General features: G+C 40.9%; 1 pseudogene; it reads right to left on the reverse strand.

Annotated features, from left to right (window-relative positions):
• The window catches only part of LOC121572671, a 50,724-nt pseudogene extending 33,774 nt beyond the window's left edge, over positions 1-16,950 (reverse strand).
• Between the last annotated feature and the right edge of the window lie 3,977 nt (positions 16,951-20,927).

A 20,927-nucleotide genomic window follows, 5' to 3' on the forward strand; every position in this document is an offset into this window, starting at 1 on the left:
CCTATTGTCCTGTAGCTCATCCCAGCCTTTTGCAGGTCTACAATTGTATCCCTGATGTCCTTACACAGCTCTCTGGTCTTGGCCATTGTGGAGAGGTTGGAGTCTGTTTGATTGAGTGTGTGGACAGGTGTCATTTATACAGGTAACGAGTTCAAACAGGTGCAGTTAATACAGGTAATGAGTGGAGAACAGGAGGGCTTCTTAAAGAAAAATGAACATGTCTGTGAGAGCCGGAATTCTTACTGATTGGTAGGTGATCAAATACTTATGTCATGCAATAAAATGCAAATTCATTACTTAAAAATCATACAATGTGATTTTCTGGATTTTTGTTTTAGATTCCGTCTCTCACAGTTGAAGTGTACCTATGATAAAAATTACAGACCTCTACATGCTTTGTAAGTAGGAAAACCTGCAAAATCGGTAGTGTATCAAATACTTGTTCTCCCCACTGTATATAAAAAAAACATACATCACTATTCAGACCCTTTGCTATAATACTTGAAATGGAGCTCAGGTGCATCCTGTTTCCATTTATCATCCTTGAGATGTTGAGATGTCCACCTGTGGTAAATTCACTTGATTGAACATGATTTGGAAAGGCACACACCTGTCTATATAAGGTTCCACAGGATCGAGGGAAAGATGAACGGAGCAAACTACAGAGAGATCCTTGATGTAAACCTGCTCCAGAGCGCTCAGGACTTCAGACTGGGGCGAAGGTTCACCTTCCAACAGGACAACGACCCTACGCACACAGCCAAGACAATGCAGGAGTGGCTTCGGGACAAGTCTCTGAAAGTCCTTGAGTGGCCCAGCCAGAGCCCGGACTTGAACCCGATCGAAGGAGAGACCTGAAAATAGCTGTGCAGCGACGCTCCCCATCCAACCTGACAGAGCTTGAGAGGATCTGCAGAGAAAAATGGGAGAAACTCCCCAAATACAGGTGTGCCAAGCTTGCAGTGTCATACCTAACAATACTTGAGCCTGTAATCGCTGCCAAAGATGCTTCAACAAAGTACTGAGTAAAGGGTCTGAATACTTATTTAAATGTGATATTTCCGTTTTTTTATATATATGTAAATATGCCCAAAATTCTAAAAACCTGTTTTTGCTTTGTCATTATGGGGTATTGTGTGTAGATTGATGAGGGAAAAAAACTATTTAATCCATGTTAGAATAACGCTGTATCGTAGAAAAATGTGGAAAAAGTCAAGGGGTCTGAATACTTTCTGAATGCACTGTACCCACATGGGAATTCTTTTTTTAAATGCATTTTAAAAAGCACGTCACTTTTTTTATACCCACATGAAATACATTCCGTGGGGTCTGAAATAATTGACACCATTGATAAAGATTAGCAATAATGACTGTATAAAATAATAAATCAACTAATGTATACTAAACATTTGACTATTTTATTTATAAGAATCTTTAGGGGTGTCAATACTTTTGACCCCTACCTTATTTTTATTAGTTGTTAAACAAAATCTCTTTCTCTGAGCAATTGTATTAGTATAAAATAATATAATTTCCCAATTTTTTGGGACACGCAATATACAGTGGGGGAAAAAAGTATTTAGTCAGCCACCAATTGTGCAAGTTCTCCCACTTAAAAAGATGAGAGAGGCCTGTAATTTTTATCATAGGTACACGTCAACTATGACAGACAAAATGAGATTGGGATTTTTTATGAATTTATTTGCAAATTATGGTGGAAAATAAGTATTTGGTCAATAACAAAAGTTTCTCAATACTTTGTTATATACCCTTTGTTGGCAATGACACAGGTCAAACGTTTTCTGTAAGTCTTCACAAGGTTTTCACACACTGTTGCTGGTATTTTGGCCCATTCCTCCATGCAGATCTCCTCTAGAGCAGTGATGTTTTGGGGCTGTCGCTGGGCAACACAGACTTTCAACTCCCTCCAAAGATTTTCTATGGGGTTGAGATCTGGAGACTGGCTAGGCCACTCCAGGACCTTGAAATGCTTCTTACCAAGCCACTCCTTCGTTGCCCGGGCGGTGTGTTTGGGATCATTGTCATGCTGAAAGACCCAGCCACGTTTCATCTTCAATGCCCTTGCTGATGGAAGGAGGTTTTCACTCAAAATCTCACGATACATGGCCCCATTCATTCTTTCCTTTACACGGATCAGTCGTCCTGGTCCCTTTGCAGAAAAACAGCCCCAAAGCATGATGTTTCCACCCCCATGCTTCACAGTAGGCATGGTGTTCTTTGGATGCAACTCAGCATTCTTTGTCCTCCAAACACGACGAGTTGAGTTTTTACCAAAAAGTTATATTTTGGTTTCATCTGACCATATGACATTCTCCCAATCCTCTTCTGGATCATCCAAATGCACTCTAGCAAACTTGAGACGGGCCTGGACATGTACTGGCTTAAGCAGGGGGACACGTCTGGCACTGCAGGATTTGAGTCCCTGGCGGCGTAGTGTGTTACTGATGGTAGGCTTTGTTACTTTGGTCCCAGCTCTCTGCAGGTCATTCACTAGGTCCCCCCGTGTGGTTCTGTGATTTTTGCTCACCGTTCTTGTGATCATTTTGACCCCACGAGGTGAGATCTTGCGTGGAGCCCCAGATCGAGGGAGATTATCAGTGGTCTTGTATGTCTTCCATTTCTAATAATTGCTCCCACAGTTGATTTCTTCAAACCAAGCTGCTTACCTATTGCAGATTCAGTCTTCCCAGCCTGGTGCAGGTCTACAATTTTGTTTCTGGTGTCCTTTGACAGCTCTTTGGTCTTGGCCATAGTGGAGTTTGGAGTGTGACTGTTTGAGGTTGTGGACAGGTGTCTTTTATACTGATAACAAGTTCAAGCAGGTGCCATTAATACAGGTAATGAGTGGAGGACAGAGGAGCCTCTTAAAGAAGAAGTTACAGGTCTATGAGAGCCAGAAATCTTGCTTGTTTGTAGGTGACCAAATACTTATTTTCCACCATAATTTGAAAATAAATTCATAAAAAATCCTACAATGTGATTTTCTGGAGAAAAAAAATCTCAATTTGTCTGTCATAGTTGACGTGTACCTATGATGAAAATTACAGGCCTCTCTCATCTTTTTAAGTGGGAGAACTTGCACAATTGGTGGCTGACTAAATACTTTTTTCCCCCACTGTAGCTCAGTATTTCTTTTATACAGTCATTATTTCACATCTTTTTCACGCGTGTCAATAATGTCGGACTCACTGTAGGTATGGACTAACATCAATAAATAAACAATTATGCACAATTTAGATGAGAATATTAATTAGGTGGCAGAAGTAGGGAATGTTTAGTCTACAGATCTTCACCTTAGTCTGAGTAAGTCGGCTTTTGTCATTCAGGATGTAGACCCCCTTATCCACGGCCACAAGTCCCACCCTGGCCCCTGGATCACCAATGATAGACAGGGTGACTACTTCCCCAGGTGCATAACTAGCACTGGGTCTGACAGCCTCCACATTTAGCTGTGGGACACAGACGGAGGTAATGTTTGAGAAGTCTTGAATGCAATACCTCACATAGAAATACTAACACAGTAAGGCAACAGTTTTAAGAGGGGGAGACAGGCAAATGGGTATAACAGTAGAAAGGGTGGACACGGGAATTGAACCCCGATCTCCAGTGGAGAGTGGACGATGTGACTAGAGCAGAGTGTTACCACTAGACGATGGGCTCTGCACAGTAAGGCAACATTCTTACCGATCCCATGCACGTGTCCTTGACGTCGACCCATACAGAGTCAGACACAACCTCTGTCTGGCCCACGTGGTAATACGCCACGACACGGAAGGAGGGGATCATATCCTTGTTCACCGTCAGTTGCAGTGACATCAGTTCATTTCCCTTCCACTCTAACTTTTGGGAGTAAATGAGCTGTCCTTTGCTCAAGGTCTGTGAACACAGAGACCGGTAATTGTCAGTATTCATCCCTACGGGGACGACAAACGGGCTCCAACTGGAAAAGAGTGCCAGCCAGTGATTGGTGGAGTCAGAGAGTTCCAGGTTTAAGTAAGGATCAAGACCCAGGGTTATTGTTCCTTGCTCAAAGCGGCACCTCTGCACTTTTAAGTTTTTCAAAAAAAAAAAAATATATATATATATTTTTTTTTACATACCACACTCGAGTAAAATACATACACACCATGCATAATTTTTGCCCTGTAATGTTGCCAACCAATGCACCCCAGCTAGGTCAAATGCACAAGTCTAAGTGATTAAAGTTGACTGGTACACACCAGGAAGGTTATCTCATGTTTGTCATTTTGGATCACAGGTCTGCTGCCGAGGCTTAGGTCTACTTTGAGTTGATCTTCGATTTTGACCTCTGCAGAATGGATGCTTATGTGAATGTAGTTTTTTGAGTTGTCTTTTGTTTGATAGGGCTTGGCAGTCATCTTCTGTGTACCCTGCCTGTCATCTCCAAGTCCACTGACGTTGGTTTTCACCTGTGTTGAAATGGAGCAACAAAATGAATGACTACAAGGCTTCAACACTGTTCTTGACACAATTAAAAACCAAGTTTTGGTTTTGAACTTGCCATGATTGGCAGCTCAGCAGTGCCTGCCTCCGTGTTAATGGTCATTTTGGCAATACCATTGTCATGGGTCTTCCTCTGCACTTTTTCGTCTTTGTGTAAAAACTCCACATCGATACCTTTGGCTGGAGAATCATCTGGATTGGTCACATACACCTAATGGTACAAATGGAAAGAGGTACAATTAGACCAATAGGTGGGAAAGACAGTGCAATCCCAATATACCATCCTACCCCTTGACCACAGTTAGCTGGTTGGTTTCCATGTTTAAAAGAACTGGGCAACACTTTGGATTAGCATAGAATTTGAGTTAATGTAGAATGTAGAACACTGTGATTGAATGTTCTTAAACGTACCGAGACATCATACGGCATTCCTGGTTTGAAGTACGGTGGGGTCTTCTTGAAGTGAATGCTATACGGTGACTTGACTATGTAGATTCCCCTTTTCTCTGCTTTTACCATCTCACTACCTGAGGGATAAAACCAACACCTTCCCTGTTTTGAGACTGAACACAAACACACACTTCATAAGATGCAAAAGTATGCGCGTACCACAAACAGACACTACTTACCTGTGTCTGTTAACACATTGACTGATATGTATAGGGATTTCTGCAATAGGTTATTGATGTCTGGAAAAGTTGCTTTAATGTGCTGCATCTTCAGTACCGCGTTGCCAACTCCTTCCATAAGCTGCATTCATAAGAAACAAAGCAAAGATGTCCGTCTGTCAGACTTCTTGTGTTATTCTAGCTATAAAGCTCATGAAATATAGACTACCCATGGTGAATGTTTGTGAATACCTGTATGTGTACCGAATCATACAAATAAACTCCCTCCCATATTACATGCACAAACCTCCACTCTCTGGAGAGAGCTAGGAAAACTCGTCCTGTCATCTCCTTGGATCACCCCGAACACCACAAAACCTAATCCTCTCACAGGCTCCCCAAACAGGTACCTTCAGACCCAAACCATACAGCAATATCAACACAGAGAATTGAGGGGGAGGGGGAAATATAGAGGAGTACTGTAAATGAGATGACATGTTACAGTGGGGAAAAAAAGTATTTAGTCAGCCACCAATTGTGCAAGTTCTCCCACTTAAAAAGATGAGAGAGGCCTGTAATTTTCATCATAGGTACACGTCAACTATGACAGACAAAATGAGAAAAGAAAATCCAGAAAATCACATTGTAGGATTTTTTATGAATTTATTTGCAAATTATGGTGGAAAATAAGTATTTGGTCAATATCAAAAGTTTCTCAATACTTTGTTATATACCCTTTGTTGGCAATGACACAGGTCAAACGTTTTCTGTAAGTCTTCACAAGGTTTTCACACACTGTTTCTGGTATTTTGGCCCATTCCTCCATGCAGATCTCCTCTAGAGCAGTGATGTTTTGGGGCTGTCGCTGGGCAACACGGACTTTCAACTCCCTCCAAAGATTTTCTATGGGGTTGAGATCTGGAGACTGGCTAGGCCACTCCAGGACCTTGAAATGCTTCTTACCAAGCCACTCCTTCATTGCCCGGGCGGTGTGTTTGGGATCATTGTCATGCTGAAAGACCCAGCCACGTTTCATCTTCAATGCCCTTGCTGATGGAAGGAGGTTTTCACTCAAAATCTCACGATACATGGCCCCATTCATTCTTTCCTTTACACGGATCAGTCGTCCTGGTCCCTTTGCAGAAAAACAGCCCCAAAGCATGATGTTTCCACCCCCATGCTTCACAGTAGGTATGGTGTTCTTTGGATGCAACTCAGCATTCTTTGTCCTCCAAACACGACGAGTTGAGTTTTTACCAAAAAGTTCTATTTTGGTTTCATCTGACCATATGACATTCTCCCAATCCTCTTCTGGATCATCCAAATGCACTCTAGCAAACTTTAGACGGGCCTGGACATGTACTGGCTTAAGCAGGGGGACACGTCTGGCACTGCAGGATTTGAGTCCCTGGCAGCGTAGTGTGTTACTGATGGTAGGCTTTGTTACTTTGGTCCCAGCTCTCTGCAGGTCATTCACTAGGTCCCCCCGTGTGGTTCTGGGATTTTTGCTCACCGTTCTTGTGATCATTTTGACCCCACGGGGTGAGATCTTGCGTGGAGCCCCAGATCGAGGGAGATTATCAGTGGTCTTGTATGACTTCCATTTCCTAATAATTGCTCCCACAGTTGATTTCTTCAAACCAAGCTGCTTACCTATTGCAGATTAAGTCTTCCCAGCCTGGTGCAGGTCTACAATTTTGTTTCTGGTGTCCTTTGACAGCTCTTTGGTCTTGGCCATAGTGGAGTTTGGAGTGTGACTGTTTGAGGTTGTGGACAGGTGTCTTTTATACTGATAACAAGTTCAAACAGGTGCTATTAATACAGATAACGAGTGGAGGACAGAGGAGCCTATTAAAGAAGAAGTTACAGGTCTGTGAGAGCCAGAAATCTTGCTTGTTTGTAGGTGACCAAATACTTATTTTCCACCATAATTTGCAAATCAATTCATAAAAAAATCCTACAATGTGATTTTCAGGATTTTTTTCTTCTCAATTTGTCTGTCATAGTTGACGTGTACCTATGATGAAAATTACAGGCCTCTCTCATCTTTTTAAGTGGGAGAACTTGCACAATTGGTGGCTGACTAAATACTTTTTCCCCCCACTGTAAGTAGCAATTCTACCACTAGTTACCATGGAAATAAGAACTATAAATATATTTTGATATTCTACAATGGCTCCAACCTGGCATCAATGTTGACCGTTAGGTTATCATCGTCAACGTAGAAGAAGGACTTGCTCACTTTCAATTTGACTTCAAAGCTGGGTAGAACTAGATAGGAAGTTAGTTATGAATTAATATACTGAACATAAATATAGATGCAACATGTAAAGTGTTGGTTTCATGTTTCTTGAGCTGAAATAAAAGATCCTCAACATTTTCCAAAGGCACAAAAAGCTTATTTCTCTCAAATGTTGTGCACAAATTTAGTGAGCATTTCTCATTTGCCAAGATAATACATCCACCTGACAGGTGTGGCATATCAAGAACCTTGTGCTGGGGACAATAAAAAGTAACTCTAAAATGTGCAGTTTTGTCACACAACAAAATGCCACAGATGTCTCAAGTTTTGAGGGTGCGTTGCACTGCAGGAATGTACACCAGAGCTGTTGCCAGAGAATGTAATGTTCATTTCTCTACGTCATTTTAGAGAATTTGGCAGTACGCCCAACCGGCCTCACAACCGCAGACCACATGTAACCACACCAGCCCAGGACCTCCACATACGGCTTCTTCACCTGCGGGATCGTCTGAGACCAGCCACCCAGACAGCTGATGAAACTGTGGGTTTGCTGAAGAATTTCTGCAAAACTGTCAGAAACCGTCTCAGGGAAAATCATCTGCATGCTCGTCGCCCTCACCAGGGTCCTGAACTGACTGCAGTTTGGCGTCATAACCGACTTCAGTGGGCAAATGCTCCCCTTCGATGGCCACTGGCATGCTGGAGAAGTGTGCTCTTCACGGATTAATCCCCGTGTACCGGGTAGATGACAGACCGCATGTATTGCGTCGTGTGAGTGGCGCAGTGGTCTAAGGCACTGCATCGCAGTGCTAACTGTGCCACTAGAGATCCTGGTTCGAATCCAGGCTCTGTCGCAGCCGGCCGCGACCGGGAGACTCATGGGCGGCGCACAATTGGCCCAGCGTCGTCCAGGGTAGGGGAGGGAATGGCTGGCAGGGATGTAGCTCAGTTGATAGAGCATGGCGTTTGCAATGCCAGGGTTGTGGGTTTGATTCCCACGGGGGGCCAGTATATATAAAAAATAAATAATAATATGTATTCACTAACTGTAAGTCGCTCTGGATAAGAGCGTCTGCTAAATGACTTAAATGTAAAATGTATAGATGGCAATTTGAATGCACAGAGATACGGTGACAAGATCCTGAGGTCCATTGTCGTGCCATTCATCCGCTGCCATCGGCCCCATGTTGCAAGGATCTGTACACAATTCCTGGAAACTGAAAATGTCCCAGTTCTTCCATGGCCTGCATACTCACTACACATGTCACCCGTTGAGCATATTTGGGATGCTCCAGATCGATGTGTATGACAGCATGTTCTAGTTCCCGCCAATATCCAGCAACTTCGCACAGCCATTGAAGAGGAGTGGGACAACACTCCACGGGCGACAATCAACAGCCTGATCAACTCTATGCAAAGGAGATGTGTCGCGCTGCAAATGTTGGTCACACCAGATACTAACTGGTTTTCTCATCCATGCCCCTACCTTTTTTTTAAGGTTGGTCACAGATGCATATCTGCATTCCCAGTCATGTGAAATCCATAGATGAGGGCCTAATGAATTTATTTCAATCGACTGATTTCCTTATATGAATTGTAACTAAGTAAAATATTTTAAATTGTTGCATGTTGCATTTATATATTTTTTCAGTTTATGTAGTTTATATAAGCCTTATTTATTCAGTACAAACACTGTACAAACACTCCAAGTCCTAGACTAGTGAAGCCTGCTCTTAAAGGGCAATTCCACCACTTTTCATCTCATTGAAAATGGCGCATTTCTATGTTTTATAGAAAAAATATATAAACTAAAATGTTCTACCCAATGACATTGTCAGAGATTAAAACATTAAACAAAGAGTAATTTTCAAACATTATGAGATTTGCATTGACGTGGGGAGAAAGAAAATACCCTCCCTCTGGCTAGAAACTCGTTGCAGGTTTTGAAAATCACTGTTTTTCTTACTTTTAATCATACCCTGTGATGTCACAGAGAAGCATTTTATTGGACCTTTCTTCTTATCCTTTTAACCACAGATCATAGAAACGTGCCGTTTTCACATATCTAGACTGGTACAGTATGGTTCTGGAGATAATGAATATGAGGTTGAAAAGTGGCGGAATTGTCCTTTAATAAAAGTCCACCCAAACCAATACCCTTCTTACCATATTCTTTCACCTCGAAATCTGCCGTGAAGTTCTTATGTGGGTTATTCTTGAACTTGGCCACCACTTTCCAGTTTCCAAAGCTATATAAAGAGAGAATGAGAGCAGAAGAGTTCACAGGAAAAAGTTTTCCTGATAAGTGTGTTAGGATGATAGAATAACAAAAACAAACCTGGTGATTTCTGGGACAGCGAAGACTCCAGATTTCATCCCATTATCTGGTTTGTCATCTTGCTGCAGTAAGGTGATTCCATCAGGGGTCTATAAATAAATAATATACATGAAATGTGAAAGACTAACATGGATGGATCACAGATAATGAATCTGTTACTACTCAGGACTGACAGTAGTAAACATGAGTGATGTCAGAAAATACCTATTTTGTCAACTGGCCATATGCATCAACCACTACTAAGGAAGCATTGTCAATGCAGTTTAATTTTTTATGAGGACTACTTACCATAATTTCCACGTTGATGATATCTGTTACAGGCTCTAGACCGGCGTTTAAGGCGAAGACTCTGTATTTAACTGAAACATATATTACTGAATTAATACACTAAGAATGTAGTTTAAGATGTTAGGTTTATATAGAGTAACACCCTTTTATCTGTGGATTAAGTAGAGAAACACGATTTTGACTCTGGGTCAAAATTCTACAAAGATCTGGCAAAAAAAGAACCATATGTATTTCAGGTAAAATAGCACCCCAATGTTCATCTCCCAGCTAGCTAGCTAAATGTCCATGAATGTTTCATGTGAGTTTCGACCTGACCCCAAATGAATCAAATTGATTCACATGGGCAGACTGGCCGTCTGGCATTTCCGGCCGGTCTAACTAGTTGTTTTTGCACTAAATGATCATTATTTGGCTAATATTGGGGTACCCAAGAAGAAAACATGACCGTGTGGGGGCCTCAAGTAAAAAAAATGGTCCGGGGTGTTAGAAATACCAGGGCCGATTTCTGGTCCCAGTCCGCCCCTGAGCAGAGGTGGTTGCTGAGCGATGCTAATTCGAAGGCTTTAGGTCAGTGGGCTAAACCATACCTTCACTTTCTGGCGTGTAAATGGTTTTGTCCGTCTGTACAAATATGTAGCCGGTTTGAAAGGAGACTAGGACTACTTTTTCAAGCATGAGGCCTGGGAACACGGCTTGCAGGTACACATACTGGTTCCCTGTGTAGTCCTCATCAAAGAAGCCACGTCCCTGCAGGATCTGACAAGTTTGAGAAAACACAAGTGATGAGGATTTTTTGTGCAAAGTACACAACCACTGGTAAAATAGTGAATTTAATATCTTATATAAAGTGATCTCAGATACAGTGCCTTCAGAGAGTATTCATACCCCTTGACTTATTCCACATTTTGTAATACAGCCTGAATTCAAAATTGATCAACAACAAACAAATTCTCACCCATCTACACACAGTACCCCATAATGACAAAGTGAAAACATGTGTAAATGTTTTGGAAATTAAATGCAGAAATATCTCATTTACACAAGTATTCACACTCATGAGTCAATACTTTGTAGAAGCACCTTTGGCAATGATTACAGCTGTGAGTCTTTCTGGGTAAGTCTCCAGATTTCTACACCTGGATTGTGCAACATTTGCCCATTATTCTTTTCAAAAGTCTTCAAGCTCTGTCAAATTGGTTGTTGATCATTGCTAGACAACTATTTTCAGGTCTTGCCATAGATTTTCAAGTAGATTTAAGTCAAAATTGAAACTCGGCCACTCAGGAACATTCACTGTCTTAGGTCAGTTAGGATCACCACTTTATTTTAAGAATGTGAAATGTCAGAATAATAGTAGAGAGAATGAATTATTTCAGCTTTTATTTCTTTCATCACATTCCCAGTGGGTCAGAAGATTACACACACTCAATTAGTATTTGGTAGCATTGCCTTTAAATTGTTTAACTTGGGTCAAACATTTCAGGTAGCCTTTCACAAGCTTCCCACAATAAGTTGGGTGAATTTTGGCCCATTCCTCCTGACAGAGCTGGTGTAACTGAGTTAGGTTTGTAGGCCTCCTTGCTCGCACACGCTTTTTCAGTTCTGCCCACAAATGTTCTATAGGATTGAGGTCAGGGCTTTGTGATGGCCAATCCAATACCTTGACTTTGTTGTCCTTAAGCCATTTTGCCACAACTTTGGAAGTATGCTTGGGGTCATTGTCCTTTTGGAACACCCATTTGCGACCAAGCTTTAACTTCCTGACTGATGTCTTGAGACATTGCTTCAATATATCCACATAATTTTCCTTCCTCATGATGCCATCTATTTTGTGAAGTGCACCAGTCCCTCCTGCAGCAAAGCACTCCCACAGCATGATGCTGCCACCCCCGTGCTTCATGGTTGAGATGGTGCTCTTCGGCTTGCAAGCAACCCCCTTTTTCCTCCAAACATAACGATGGTCATTGTGGCCAAACAGTTCTATTTTTGTTTCATCAGACCAGACATTTCTCCAAAAAGTACGATCTTTGTCCTCATGTGCATTTGCAAACCTTAGTCTGCCTTTTTTTATGGCGGTTTTGGAGCAGTGGCTTCTTCCTTGCTGAGCGGCCTTTCAGGTTATGTCGATCTAGGACTCGTTTTACTGTGGATATAAATACTTTTGTACCTGTTTCCTCCAGCATCTTCACAAGGTCCTTTGCTGTTGTTCTGGGATTGATTTGCACATATCACACCAAAGTACGTTCATCACTAGGAGACAGAACACGTCTCCTTCCTGAGTTGGTATGACGGCTGCGTGGTCCCATGGTGTTTACACTTGCATGCTATTGTTTGTACAGATGAACGTGGTACCTTCAGACGTTTGGAAATTGCTCCCAAGGATGAACCAGACTTGTGGAGGTCTACAATTTTTTTTCTGAGGTCTTGGCTGATTTCTTTTGATTTTCCCATGATGTCAAGCAAAGAGGCACTGAGTTTGAAGGTAAGCCTTGAAAAATATCCACAGGTACACCTCCAATTGACTCAAATGATGTCAATTAGCCTATCAGAAGCTTCTAAAGCCATGACATCATTTTCTGGAATTTTCCAAGCTGTTTAAAGGCACAGGCAACTTAGTGTATGTAAACTTCTGACCCACTGGAATTGTGATACAGTGAATTATAAGTGAAACAATCTGTCTGTAAACAATTGTTTGAAAAATTACTTGTGTCATGCACAAAGTAGATGTCCTAACCGACTTGCCAAAACTATAGTTTGTTAACAAGTAATTTGTGGAGTGGTTGAAAAACGAGTTTTAATGACTCCAACCTAAGTGTATGTAAACTTCCGACTTCATCTGTACCATCCAAAGTGTAAGTTGTAACTTCACCATGCTCAAAGAGATATTCAATGTCTGCTTTTTTTATTCTCACCTATCTACCAATAGGTGTCCTTCTTTGCGAGGCACTGGAAAACCTCATTGGTCTTTGTGGTTGAATCTGAGTTTGAAATTCACTGCTTGACTGAGGGACCTTAAAGATAATTGTATGTGTGGGGTACAGAGATGAGGTAGTCATTCAAAAATAATTTTCAACACTTTTATTGCACACAGAGTGAGTGCATGCAACGTATTATGTGAGTAGTTAAGCACATTTTTATTCCTGATCTTATATAGGCTTGCAATAACAAAGGGATTTAATACTTATTGACTCAAGACATTTCAGCTTTTAATTTGTAAAAATTTCTAAAAAACATAATTCCACTTTGATATTATGGGGTATTGTGTGTAGGCCAGTGACAAAACATCAAATGTAATACATTTTAAATTCAGTCTGTAATACAACAAAATGTGGAAAAAGTCAAGGGGTGTAAATACTTTCTGAAGCCACTGTACATTTAATTTATGCGAGGGAATACAGTATGTATAAATACTTACTTTAACATCCTTAAGTGCCTGGTATTTGTTCACTGAATTCAGGGACACACGTGTGGATGCGAGCAATTTATCTTGCGCAGGGAAGTTCTTCACCATGATTTGGACATCGAAGTCAGCCCCTGAGTAATCTTGTGCTTCAACAAAGACCCTCTCTATGCCACCCACCCGTAGAAGGTTAGGAGCAGACATGACATACCTGCAGTGGTGAAGAGAGGAGAAAGGAAGATGAAAAATATGGAGGGTGGAAGATTGATTTGTATTTGACTAAGGTTGGGATTTAATTCAAGGCACGTCATAGCACAATACACTATAACAGACTTTAAAGGTAATTTACAGTTGAGCTGAAATGTACAGCGTTTACCATGAATGTGATCTCTGTGAACGTTGGGGAAAATGCCTTTAAAAGGCATATTGTTGGCTGTATAGTGCACCACACTATAACACACCTTGCACTGAATCACGGCCTAGACCTTTTTGTTATGGAATGACTGACATCTGATCAATGTGTACATGCATCTGTCTGCATGTGTGTTTATTGGGCATCTGTCTGCAGAAACATGCTGTGTTTGGAGCAGCATAATTATAATTTTTTAGTTCCCATTTCTCACGCCATTCATAAAGTATAGCAACATTTAGTAAACTGCAGAGAACATCATTGTGTGTTAGAAATGTATTACTCCCTGAACAAGGTTCTAGTAGGCTATGTACAAATTAGAATTGTGCAATAGCAGAGCATAAGACAATTGCCACATCAATGTTACACTGAATTAATTAGTTAAGTTATTGTTATTAAATGTTATATTCCAATTAGGGCTGTCAAAAATAGCGCGTTAACGACGTTAATTAGTTGTTTGCTGTTAATTACGTCAATTTTTTTAACGCATTTCACGCATGCGCAGTGTGACAAATTATTCAGGTCAGGAAAGTGGTTGGGAGCTAGAGGCGAGATGGAGCAAGGTGGGCCTATTGACGGATTCAAATATAAAAAGAATGATGATGGTACAGTTAACAAGTACAAGGTTATTTGCAAGATTTGTAAGAAGGAGTTTCAATTTCACCGGAGCTGTTCAAGCTTGAAGTACCATGTCAACGCCAAACATGCGTTTGCTGGGCCGTCAGATTCAGCAAGTGGTTTGCGCCAGACCACGCTGAATGTTTGCAGGCAATTAACAAAATCAACCTCAGATAATTTGACCAACACAATAGCAAAATGGATTGCAAAGGATTGTAGACCCATTAGCATTGTAGAAGACTCAGGTTTCCTTGATGTTTTGCAAGTGGCGTCTCAAGACTCATTCTATAAGCCACCGTCAAGAGCCACAGCCAAAGACAAATATTATGGTGTGTAGTATGTTTCAGCTTGATTTAAAACACCATTATTTGGCTGTGTTAATAAACAGACATAATATGAAAATTATGTATCTGTGTCCTGTTATTTATCTTTTGGTATGCATTTCAGAAAAAAAATGGTTAGGATTCAGGTGTAATTGCAAATAGTGATTAATCATGATTAATCCACTGAAAATTCTGATTAATTTGATTAAAAATTTTAATCATTTGACAGCCCTAATTCCAATGTTATATTCCATTCCAATATTATATTTCAATGAATATTACCCCGGTACTGTCACGATCGTCGTAAGAACCGGACCAAGGCGCAGCGTGATAGGCGTACATCTTTTAATGAGTACTTTATACAATGCAACAAAACAACAAGTGAAGTCAAAAGGTTCACCAACACAAACCTATACAGAACAAGATCCCACAAAAGACAATTGCACAATAGGCTGCCTAAGTATGGTTCCCAATCAGAGACAACAAGCAACAGCTGATTCACGTTGCCTCTGATTGAGAACCACCCCGGCCAACATAGAAACACATAAACTAGATCGTGAACATAGAACACAACACATAGACACTACACACCCTGGCTCAACATAAAAGAGTCCCTAGAGCCAGGGCGTGACAGGTACTTTAAAAAAAACGCCCCTTTACTATAAACAACATTTCATGAAATAACTAAAAGAAGTGTAACTGTAGCCATTTATTTCCCTTTATAGTTTATTCACATAAGCATGACTTTCATTCACATACCAATTTTTTTCCGAAGGTTGCTTTTTTGTGTCAGCAATTAGACATTGTTCTTAGGGGTGGCTAGTTACCCCCTAGTATCCTAAATGTCAGTTGGCTTTCCATAGCAGAGCATTCAGAGGTGGTGACAGCAGAGGTGGAGATGGTGGCTAAAGGAAGCTGATGTTTGTAGAGATTGTTTAAAGAAAACCAAACCATAGATTACAGTTTCTCCTGGCCAATAGACTACTTTCAGGGTGAGGAACTTCTTAACATCAAGTTGTAAAATCCTGAACTTCCTCTTTGATTTAAAAAGTGAACAATCCCTTTAAGGATTTCCCCCATCCTTTTAAAAAATATATATTGACTTTTTTGTGTAATTGCAAGGGTTAAAAAATTCAATTGGTGTGTCATAACATTATGGTACCTGCAGTGACCATGCAAACAAAACATGAATAAATCCACAACGCATGCACAGTAACTGGTAAACAATAAATTGTATAGCACTAACCATGTTTCCATCCACAGTAAAGTTATCATATAAAATAAAATAAAATCACGACAGCTGTGATGTAAACTGAAAGTTTCGGTACAATTTTATAAATGCCGACAAATCATTTGTTCGTTTGACATGATTGTTTGATCTTTTTGTATCGGTAAAATTAGTTATGCGAGAAATGGCGGTGGAAACGCCTTTATGCACAAATACTGATATAATAACCATCATATCGAACTAAACTTGGAGTCACGCAATGATATGGTGTGTGGTCCTCCCACTACGATCCGGGAAACCATGCAGTTTATTAGGCTACAGATTCAGTTATGAAGTTATGATGAACTTCACAGGGTGGTTAAAAATGCACAGTGATCTTGATGCTCCTTTCCAATAAATATTGAGGGTCTTATTCTGGCGATATGATGATCGATGCTTGACTGCCGTTTGACAAATACAAATATTCTCGCTCTTATATCCATAATAATCTCATCATCTAGACTATCCTACCCGCACTGTATCTGGGAGCTGTTGGCTAGAGCGGACGTGCCAAGACCAGAGTAGGCACATTTGCTATTTAACGCAACAGTTTTTGTGACAAAACTATTGGTAGAGTTGAAAATGCGATGGAAACATATTGAACCTTAGATTTTGATTTGGTACAAGTCAATTTTATCCGCAACAAATCCGTTATGCGGATTCTAGAATATTCAAATGAAAATCTGTCGCCAATTGGATGGAAACCTAGCTATTAATACTACAAATTTTAGGAGTAATATTTATTATTTATCAATGTTTCTATGACACGTTAACCATGACAATTCTAGGAATGATGGCTGATGTATTGCCTTTACAATTGTGGGACCAAATGTTCTACCACATTGTAAACTATCTTATTTATGATGTACTCACAGCGCTTCACCATTGGAGAGCATAGGGAGAGACAGAGCCACAGCGGCCAGCAACACCAGCTCCACCCGCATCATGGCAGTCTGATTCAAGTCCAATTTAAATAGCTTCACCCAGGCTCAAGCTTTTATAGTTGCATTTTCCTGACCTTAACTCAGTTCTGCTCTTGAACCTCCACATTGGAACGGGTGCCACACAACACGCTCCCACCCTGTATTTTTTCTTATCAGAATTGGCATTCTCTCAACCAGCTTCATGAGGTAGTCACCTGGAATGCATTTTAATTAACAGGTGTGCCTTGTTAAAAGTTGATTTGTGGAAATTATTTCCTTCTTAATGCTTCTTGTGACAAGGTAGGGGTGGTATACAGAAGATAGCCCTATTTGGTAAAAGACCAAGTCCATATTATGGCAAGAACAGCTCGCTGGTTCTGTCACTCCCCTCATCTTCTATTGGGTCGGCCCCAGACCGGTATCACAGCCAACCTCCCACAGTTAATATCAGCCAAATTATCATCCTACCCGACTTCCAAAGGAATATAAAGAGATATGTAGGACGTGACCTGCAGGACCTTTTGCCACATTCAACAAAAATCACCACCCACAGGTAAATTAGGCATTGGAAATATCTAAGGACAGGTCTGTTGTGATAGTCTCCTTCAAAACCATTCCACTACCACCAACAATTCCACTACTGCAATGGTGTAAAGTACCCAAGTAAAAATACTTTAAAGCACTATTTAAGTAGTTTTTTGGGGTATCTGTACTTTAATTTACTATTTATATTTTGACAACATTTACTTTTACTCCACAACATTCCTAAAGAAAATAATGTACTTTTAACTCCATACATTTTCTCTGACACCATTTACAGGACAGGAAAATTGTCCAATTCACACACTTATCAAGAGAACATCCCTGGTATTCCCTACTGCCTCTGATCTGGCGGATTCACTAAACACAAATGCTTCGTTTAGAGTGTTGGAGTGTGCTGGCTATCGGTAAATTTAAAAAACAAGAAAATCTTGCTGTCTGGTTTGCTTAATTAAAGGATTGTGAAATAATTTATACTTTTGCTTTTGATACTTAAATATATTTTAGCAATTACATTTACTTTTGATACTTAAGAATATTTAAAACCAAATAATTTTAGACATTTACTCAAGTAGCATTTTACTGGGTCACTTTTACTTGAGTCATTTTCTATTACGGTAACTTTACTTTTACTCAAGTATGACAATTGGGTACTTTTTCCACCACTGCACTACTGGAGAATCTCCAGCATCATTCAGGCTGAGTTGACATTCCAGTTAGTCAAAGGGTATCGTTGGCATGCAAGCTGCATCTGCTGAGTGCCTGCACCCAACTGTTGTAGAATTTGAAACTGATCACCACACAGCCCCAATAACCCGCCAGTCATACAGGAAGGATACTGGCCTTGTCGCTGCAGCTTGCCCAAAATGACCAGTTAGCTGTGCAAGCTGGTCAGGCCCCAGAAATACAACCACCACTGGCTACTTTGTCTCCTCACCCTGTTAGGACACACTCATGTCCTGGTCACCTCAAAGACTTTGAATCAACTTGGCTCACTTAGTACAAGAGTAGGTTGCTTTCCTGTAACTTAGTTATGCTACTAGAGTGCCTTCAGAAAGTATTCACACCCCTTGACCTTTTCCAAATGTTGTTGTGTTACAGCCTGAATAAAAAATGTATTCAATTGATATATTGTGTCTCTGGCCTACACACAATAGCCCATAATGTCAAAGTGGAATTGTGATTTTAGACATTTTTACACATTATACTGAACAAAAATATAAACGCAATGTCATGTCAAGTGTTGGTCCCATGTTTCATGAGCTGAAATAAAAGATAGCAGAAATTTTCCATATGCACAAAAAGCTTATTTCTCTCAAATTTTGTGCACAAATTTGTTTACATCCCTCTTAGTGAACATTTCTCATTTGACAAGATAATCCATCCACCTGACAAGTGTGGCAAATCAAGAAGCTGATTAAACAGCATGATCATTACACAGGTGCACCGTTTGCTGTGGACAATAAAAGGCCCCTCGACAATGTGCAGTTTTGTCACATCACAATGCCACAGATGTGTCAAGTTTTGAGGGAGCGTTTAATTCGCATGCTGACTGCAGGAATCTCCACCAGAGCTGTTGCCAGAGAATTTAATGTTCATTTCTCTAATATAATCCGCCTCCGATGTCGTTTTAGAGAATTTGTCAGCACGTCCAACCGGCCTCACAACTGCAGACGAAGTGTAACCACGCCAGCCCAGTACCTTGATATCCGGCTTCTTCACCTGCGAGACGAGCCACCCGGATATCTAATGAAACTGTGGGTTTGCACAACCGAGGAATAATTGCACAAACTGTCAGTAACCATCTCAGGGAAGCTCGTCTGCGTGCTCGTCGTCCTCACCTGGGTCTTGACCTGACTGCAGTTTGGCGTCGTAACTGACTTTAGTGGGCAAATGCTCACCTTGGATGGTCACTGGCATGCTGGAGAAGTGTGCTCTTTATGGATGAATTCCAGTTTAAACTGTACTGGGCAGATGGCGTAGTGTGGGCGAGCGGTTGGCTGATGTCAACATTGTAAACAGAGTGCCCCATGGTGGCAGTGGGATTATGGTATGGGCAGGCATAAACTACGGACAATGAAGACAACTGCATTTTAATCGATAGCAATTTGAATGCACAAAGATACCATGAGGAGATCCTGAGGCCCATTGTCATTCATCCACCGCCATCACCTCATGTTTAAGCATGATAATGCACGGCCCCATGTGACAAGGATCATCTGTACACAATTCCTGGAAGCTGAAAATGTCCCAGTTCTTCCATGGCCTGCGTACTCAACAGACATGTCACCCATTGAGCATGTTTCGGATGCTCTGGATTGACGTGTTCGACATCGTGTTCCAGTTCCCGCCAATATCCATAAACTTCGCACAGCCATTGAAGAGGAGTGGGTCAACATTCCACAGGCCACAATCAACAGCCTGATCAACTATATGCGAAGGAGATGTACTGTATCGCGCTGCATGAGGCAAATGGTGGTCAAACCAGATACTGACTGGTTTTCTGATCCATGCCCATACCTTTTTTTTAAAGGTATCATTGACCAACAGATGCATATCTGTATTTCCAGTCATGAAATCCATAGATTAGGGCATAATGAATTTATTTAAATTGAATGATTTCCTTATATGAACTGTAACTCAGTAAAATCTTTGAAATTGTTGCATGTTGCATTTATATTTTTGTTCAGTGTAATTACAAATGAAAAGCTGAAATGTCTTGAGTCAATAAGTATTCAACCGCTTTGTTATGGCAAGCCTAAATAAGTTAATGAGTAAAAATGTGCTTAACAAGTCACATAATAAGTTGCATGGATTCAGTCTGTGTGCAATAATAGTGTTTAACATGATTTTTGAATGACTACCTCATCTGCATAAAAACTGCATAAATGTGGCAAAGAAATTACTTTTTTTTCCCTGAATACAGAGCGTTATGTTTGTGTCAAATCCAACACAACACATCACTGAGTACCACTCTTTATATTTTCAAGCATGGTGGTGGCTGTATCATGATGGGTATGCTTGTCATCGGCAATGACTAGGGAGTTTTGTAGGAGAAAAAGAAACGGAATAGATCCAAGCACAGGCAAAATCCTTGAGGAAAACCTGGTTCAGTCTGCTTTCCAACAGTCTGTATCATGCCTACTCCCACTCCCCCGCTCCAGCGCTCAATGTCGCCGGTCTACTAACCACCGGACCTGGCAACCATCGTTACGCACACCTGGACCTCATCATCACCTTGATTACTCTCCCTTTATTTAGCCCTCAGTAGCCTCAGGCAGTATTGGTTTTGGTCACGTTCAGTAAGCTTCTCCTGTTTTGTTAATCTGCCTTATTCTTATCATTAAACTCACCTTCTGCACCTGCTTCCTGCTCCCAAAATATGGATGCAGAAGAAGAGAAAGACATCTCCCAGACGACTGGCGAACAGGGACACCTACTCCGTCAACACCACGATCAGCTGGTGCAACTAGGTGTGGCTATGGA

The sequence above is a fragment of the Coregonus clupeaformis genome, unplaced genomic scaffold (assembly GCF_020615455.1).
Source record: "Coregonus clupeaformis isolate EN_2021a unplaced genomic scaffold, ASM2061545v1 scaf0018, whole genome shotgun sequence".
NCBI classification, from domain to species: domain Eukaryota; kingdom Metazoa; phylum Chordata; class Actinopteri; order Salmoniformes; family Salmonidae; genus Coregonus; species Coregonus clupeaformis.